Source organism: Rhyacophila brunnea, unplaced genomic scaffold (assembly GCF_057557595.1).
Source record: "Rhyacophila brunnea isolate RB1 unplaced genomic scaffold, BYU_Rbru_1.0 scaffold_5, whole genome shotgun sequence".
NCBI lineage: Eukaryota > Metazoa > Arthropoda > Insecta > Trichoptera > Rhyacophilidae > Rhyacophila > Rhyacophila brunnea.
The window spans coordinates 16,115,430-16,123,358 of record NW_028233170.1 but is presented as its reverse complement, the minus strand read 5'-3'; the positions used below and the strand labels follow the sequence as shown (position 1 = coordinate 16,123,358).

Below are 7,929 nucleotides of genomic sequence, written 5' to 3'. Positions count from 1 at the left end.
CGTATTTAAAAAAAACACTACCTTATTCTTAGGACAATAATGATTGTAAGGCAATCAATATTCGTAGGATGTTTATCACACTTGAATGGTCAAAGACATAGCTTATAATTATTATCTGTAGAATTATCTTTAATTATAATATAATTATCTTTAATTATCTTTAATTATAGTTTGTCAATTTATGGCTACGGCCGTATGTTGTAGCTTAACCACTGGGGAATGACAAAAGAAATGGCGTATTTCAAAAAAACACTACCTTATCCTTAGGTCAATAATTATTATAAAGCAATCATTATTCATAAGATCTTTATTACACTTGAATGGTCAAAAACATACCTCATAATTAATATTTTTAGAATCATCTTCAAATGTGTTAATCTTGCCGATTTTTTGAATAATAAAATGTCTAATTCTTGTCAAATTTAGGATCACAGAGATTATCAATATAATTTTTTATCGTAAATATTTTACTAAAATTATCTCGTCATAAATTATACTAATGGTTTTATAAATGCGATTAAAAATTAATAAATGTAAAAAATCTTAACACCACTGCACATTCATGTACCGAAATATGACTATATTCTTAAACATTAGAGCGAGAGGCTTAAAAGAATACTATTTTATGTAATAAAAATACTTTATGCAGTCATCAAATGTTTAAAATAAATATAAGAGATAATAAGGCTTCAAAATTATATAAATAGATTATCTACAACGTTTAAGGAGTGTCCAGGATCATGGTTTTAAAATACAATAAAAACTCAATTTTGACCTACGACAAGCATGTGGGCCCGTTAAACGATCAAAAAAAATTGTACTTGACATGTCATAATGATTTCCATAGTAACGCACGTATATATTAATAATTTAATTGCTAGGATCCCAGAGCCCTAGCAACCAATAATGGTGTCGAAATAACTTTTCATACAAAACAGAATTAACTGAAAATGAATTCAATTCTACTTAAAGATAGCTAAAAGTATTAAAAAATGCATTGTCATCGTGTTCTGATATATTCTAAAAGTTTCAAATGTCTAGCTAGTCGGAAAGTTACTTAAAAATCGATTGCAAGATTTGTACCGGATAAATAAAAATACGAGCTAAGAAAAACGTTGTAAAATAGTACTCGTAGTAATGCAAAATGATATTAAAAAATAAATTAAAATGTCAAATAAAATAAATTAACAAAAATATTGGATACTACAAACAGGAGTAGACAATCTGATAATTATTATTATCACTAATCTGCTAAAATGACAATGTGATGGATGTTGCTTGTTGTGTCGATAATTGTAAAGACATGCCGTTATAAAGCGGTATCCAAAATATATATAGTAGCCACAAAATTTACCTAACATCCGTGGGATTTTCGAATTTATTAAGTTTGGCAGAAAATTGTGCCAGCGAAAAGCTAGTAACCAACGTGAGTGAAAAAAGCACGGGGGAAATTTATCAAGCGGGAGATCAACCCCGGTTAATAATGATGATGTTATACCTACAGAATATGTTGAACTGTGAAGATTGAAGAAATATGATTTCAACGGAGACGAAGCTGACATATAAACGGAAGAGGACAGGATGGCAATCACACTGTATGAAATATCCAGGGAAATTGTAAAGTGGCAGAAGATTGCTTTTAATTTAGAAGACTAAATTTGAGGACAATTTAAAATAGAGAAGATGAGTATTATAATTAATATTAAGCTATTTATTCCTTTTATAAAATAAATATCTGCTGCAAGATATAAATAAAGGTGAAAATTTTAAAATTATACTATTAGAACTTATAAGGATTATTTAGTGTCATTTTAGTGCTTTCTTTTATTGAATATTGGCAAAGGACGAAACTGCAATATAGTATATTCTTATTAAGTTTCCGTTTCCAGTAGCGATTTTATTTGACGCAAATAACGCAAAAGGTTCGTCAAAAAAATAGAAGGAGGCCTCCAATTACCACAAACCAGTTTTAAAAATACCAGAAGCTATAAAAGATACGCATTTTACAAAAATTCATGATTTAGGTTTCTAATATTAACCTTATCACTGTCAGCCAATTTTTACCGAATATTTTTGATCCAGATATTTTTGGAATAAAATAAATCCCTTGAAAACTATGAAATAGGAACAATGATAGATATTTGTAAAAACTTACAAATCAATATGTTTCTTAAGTTTATCGTGAATATTTTCACACTAAAATGATAAATATTGTTTAGAAAATATACACAAACAGTTCATTCAGAAGTTATGGTGTTTACGAGAATGCACAAGTTAACTCGTCCATTGCCTGATGCGAAATACATGCTTTGTTTAGTTAATTTTGGCAGTGATTATCGGTTAAAATTCACAGAATACACGCTCAACTATCATCATTATTTAACAATGCTAAAATTGGTGACGTCACATGAGAGTAGACAGATCATGCGGACATTGTCAATATTATGTAGTCTTCGTGGATATGAAATTATTATTTTTTTATCGCTACGGGCCTCAAAATGAATCAATGCTTCGAACCTCTACGTCACTAAATGCGCCATTGGTTTATCAGACAAAAAATGCTTTGGGCGTTATGTCAGCTGTAAATGTTGTATAGCCAAAAGAATTCCTCTTTTCCTACACCTAATTAATATTAATTAAGAGGTTAAATCATATTTTTCGTCGCGGAAATTTTTTCCCGACGAATGCAACTTTTTTGCATTTGATAGTTACAGTAGATATTATAATAATAGGCCAGTAGCGCGGTACATATTTTTACTATGTAACAGATACGGCTGTTTTGATTTTTGTATAAGTATGGGAAGACATCTGGTAAATGGCGCACAAAACAGTTTTTTAGAATATCTCTTCACCAGTAGAGACACGGATAAAAAAAGTTATTATCGATTTTGTAGAAAACATAATTTCATACAACTATTATTTAAAATATATTTTTATATACTTAATAGATAGCCCTCTACAGCGTTGCAATGTAGGATGTAATAATAAAACAAATACTAAGCGCTCTATTTTGCGCATATTTAATGCTAATTATAAATTTACACTATATTATAGTATTATTATTCCACATTTTTTTTTAATCACTAGTAGAACTAGTAGGAGTAATCACTAGGATTGGTTTCGTCCGCTTTAATGTGATATTGTCAACTACTGATATAAAATAATATATGTACACTATATTACAAATTATTCATACTAACAAATTTTAAAGGAAATGTTATTAATTAAAGATAATTAAAGATAATCGTTCGATGCGGACGACACGGCTGCCGTGTCCCCGTTAAACGGTCATTAGATGCAATTAGCATGGTATTTAAATGTGATAATTAAAAATTAAGTAAAAGGTACGCAGTGATTGTGTTATTAATTCGTCTTAAAATCTCTTTATTTCAAATGTCATCAATTCAGGAAATGTATGCTCATAGTATGGTGATACAGTGTCATGTTACATTTTACGTAACATGACTACTTTTCAAACGCAGATATTAAAAAAAATAATGTTAATTAAATAACAAAATTTGGCACAACCTTGTTAAAAAGTGTGTGTCAACCCTTGTTTCCAAGACAATGACGGTTAAAAATAGGCCAATCGGATTCATTCCCGCCTTTTTGAAAGCGTCTTGTCAACAAATAAATTATTTCCGCCCGCAAGATCCTCACTCCAAGTTTAGATTCATTGCCGAACGGGTGTCACCGGTTAAAGTATAGATACAGTTTCAACGCCATTTGTAGTTACTTCCTCTCGGACAGGAAGAAGGATTCGCAGTTCATAATTCCAGCCAAGATGAAGTTCCAGCCATCACAATTTAAACATAAAGTTAAGTAATAGTTACCATCTTCCAAGAAATTTCTCTATGCCCATACCAAGCAACGCTTCTCAAATTGTATTTTTTTTTGTATCATTCTTAAATTTCAATGGTTTGTGTAATTAAATGACACTTTTAACGATTAGCTGTGTTCTTATTTTTATACTGTTATATTTAATTTGTAATTACACATCTTTCAAGGCGCCCAAAAATTATAATTTAATATTTCAACGAGTTTACAAATGACATTTTATTTGAGGTAGACAAATGAGTTATAAAGCATTCTTTACACAGGGTTAAGTTGGCAGAAAGCCGAATCTTATAAGCTGTGAGATTAAAAGTATTAAATAGTTCATGTTTTATTGATTGAATTAGTTGGCACTCTATGTTTGATAATTGTGCATTACAATTATTAAACTTCTTTTACTATCATTCATACTAGGTATATACATTTTACACTTGCATTTTTCTAATTTGACAACAGCCACATCTCGAATGCTTCCAATCTGTTGATATACAAATCCTTTATCGTCCAGTATATATAATTATATGGAACTTAATAATATAATGGCGTTTTATAATGCATCTACTTTATATTATATGTTCATACAACGTAATCCATAGTAATATATAATATAATAAAAACCTTTCATATTTCAGAAGTGGAAAAATAATCATTTTTAATAAGTAATGGTAATTCGTTAAACAAAATAATAATAGTATTGTTAAAATAAATTCCAAGAAATTATGTATATAACAAAGAATATAAAATAGCAAAGCTCATCAAAATAATAAATGGATTGCTACTGGAAATATTAACAAAGAAAGATATATGATAATCGTACAATTGAATAGTTTTGTGAAAAATAATTATATTATTATTTTCTTCGCATTTTTTTTTGCTTTCCAAGGTAGTATTCCTTAAAATAATAATAATTTTGCTTTTGAATACGCATATTATTCTACATTGTTACTGGGTAAGTACCGAACATTTTAATCACATTGTGCTAGTGACAGTTTTTCAATATTTGTGAACCTATTCAATCTTACCATTCAAAATTGTCATAATTAATCAGCAATTTATTAAGTAACATATACGACACTGGAATGGCTAAACGAGAGTTCTCTGTACCATTTTTACAAAACATCTGGTGCTTCAAAACTTATTTAAATTTTTCATGTAATACTAAATGGCAAACTGGATAACGTTTTATTGGTTGTAAAAGTAAGAAACCATTTCATATTTTACAATAAACTAATTTAAATGTTAATCGCTTAAAGTAAATCTTAAATTTTAAAGTACTTATCTCTCATAATTAAGAAATAAATAAAAATAGTAAGAACATTTTAATGAAATACCATAACCATAATAGAAACAAAGTTATTAGTTCAGATCATTTTAACAGTTTTTTTATCTAAAGAGTCGTCTACTTTGTCAGATACCATGAATAAAATACGAACATTTCACTACAAGCAGGTGATAAAAAAAGGTTGATACATTTACTTAAAGGTACGTACTATATGCTTAGCAATGAACTTCTTCCAAAAAGCCTCTCAGACATTTTGGATTAGGATTTAGCGTATTTGATAGTACCGCAGGATTTTCGAAAAGGCTTCTATAGTAGAATTACATACATCTTCTCAAATGTTTGACCAACTTTATTAGGTTTTTGTTAGTCTTTATTTTTACTGCAGCACCCTTTTGAATAGTGAGGCCATAAGCCCGTGTATTGAATAAATTCAAGGTAGCGAGCAGCACTTATCGTGACTCTATCATTCGAAATAATGTTCCATTACAGAATTGCTGCATCGCTATAAAGTATTTGGAGCCATTTAGTTTCAAAACCATATTTGCTTGCTATATTTCTTTATGAATAAAACTGCATTCGTCTTGACTTTAATTAAACACACATATTCATAACAATATATTCATATACCCACGATGACCGCGCGGCTTAAGTTTTGGCCTATAACGTCGTGGGTCCCAGGTGCGAATTCGGGGTCTGGCAAGTACACGTCATATTGTTTTTAACTTGTTATGAATCAGAGTATGGACCTAATAGATTGACAGTTGATATTATTAGGGATGAAATATACTGTTTTATTTGATTATACTCGTATATATTGGTTAATATTTATTGAAGTTATACTTCTTTTGGCGCGTTTGGGAAAACAGACCAGAGTGTATTAATGGCGTGTGACGAAGTTGCGCGCGCCGATGAAACATAATTTATTATTATGATTATATTCATTTTGGTCTCAAAGGTACATGCGCATGCGCATAGTGTCACTTAGTTAGTCGTTCAATACAACCAAAAAACAGCACGTGTTGTAAATATTACCAATATTTCTACACTGTTAATTTATATTCATAAAAATTTATTTATATTGGAGTATATATTTATTTTTCATTGTAAAGATTATGTATCAAGATTTAAGGCTATATTTATGTAAGTATTAAAGTAAGTAAAATTATAGATCAATAAATAAATAAATTTTGTGAATGTCGAGTTAGTAAATAATACAAAAAATATATTAAAATTTGATTTTTTATCATTTCATCATGGGCACTTCCGAATCGATTATAACCGCTGTATGGCATAGGTGAGTATTGATGTAATACAATAATTAAAATTACAATTATCATGTGCTATATGAGATACAGATGAATCGCGTACGTTTTCATCAACCTAATCCACTGTTATATTAATAGACTAGTCTAATAGACTAATAGAGAAGTATAACTTCAAACGCGCGTATATAAGTACACACACCGATTTTTAAGATCTTTACATTTAGATTAAAAATTATTATTAAAGCTAGGCCGGTAGATACGCGTAAAAAAGTGGCGAATTTGCTTTGGATGCGCCTAAGCGGCGGTGGTTATCTTTTTCTTGAAATTATGCAAAAGTGGCAGTAACTACAATTAGTTCGTTATGTTAAAATTCTTAGAATTATTTATTTTGTTATTTGGCACTATTAGTATCACGTTTCAAAATAACAAAATATATTATTACAAGTTAAATACTTATCTCTCTAACTCTGTCGATTTTTATAAAGTAAAAGTAAAAAGTAAGTTACCTACCTATTTATAAAGTTAATTTGCAATATGTAATAATACCAAGAATTAAATGTTGAGGAGCTTGTTTTGACTGAAATTAAAATCACAGATTCAGGGAAATTGAATATTTTATAACAGACACGTTTATGGAAGCAACAAAACACAGATGAAAGATTATTTAATAATTGTCAAGATGTCACGGGCACTTTATTTGCCGTTAGGAATGAAAAACATATTATTTATTTACCTTACATACTGAGTTTAAGGATATTTGGTTTCCGAGTTTATTATTTAAATATATTCTAGTACGTGCGTTTGGCGCGAAAGGTCGCATGTCTAGATTTTTCAGACGCGCCTGGGTGGCGATTCCGGGGCTCTAGGATGATAAACACGTATCATTCAGTAGCCAAGCCATGCAGGGGTAACTATGGAGTAAAAATATTTTTGCCGTTATGTTTAAATTCTAAATATATGATATGCTGTAAGAGAGTAAAGATGTATTCAAATTACAAATATGAATAAAAGTTAAATATTTTTCTCTCTATGCTATCTTTTAAGGGATTTTTGATGGCAGATTTGCATTTATAACACTAATTATTGGTATAAAAATACCTATGCTAAATTCTGATAATATCGTCAAGCCTCGCATAAAGTTGGTAAGAATAATACCAAGTAGGTACCAGAAAAAAACATTTCAATCAGTGAATGATTAATTACTAAGTACAACTGCCCGGTCATAAGGGTAAAATTGTTAAAAACACTGCTTCATTGTTACTTTTGTTTCGCAAAAATTATTAATACTTACAATCTTGTAAAAGGTACTACGCTTTGGTGGTGTAACTCAGGTCATTAATAATATTTCAGTTGCGTTCTCCCGGTAGAAAACAAAATTAAGATAAATATAACAAAAGCCTTGTTTTTTGAGTCTTTGTAATGTTTATTTTTATATACAACAATTGTCACCAGATGAAGACATCTTATGATCATTTCAGTGTTAACCAGTTTATGGTAGTACCGCTAGAGACCTCGGCGTGCTTTCTCATTTCATCTTAATGAGCCATC

At 29.6% G+C, this 7,929-nt stretch overlaps 1 protein-coding gene across 1 annotated transcript in view; it reads left to right on the top strand.

Annotated features, from left to right (window-relative positions):
- Positions 1-3,682: 3,682 nt before the first annotated feature.
- Positions 3,683-7,929, top strand: part of LOC147066095 (trissin receptor-like) — a 345,308-nt gene continuing 341,061 nt past the window's right edge. The window contains exon 1 of the mRNA XM_085955488.1: positions 3,683-3,817. The gene's annotated coding sequence lies outside the window, so the exon portion shown is untranslated. The remainder of the gene's footprint in view (positions 3,818-7,929) is intronic.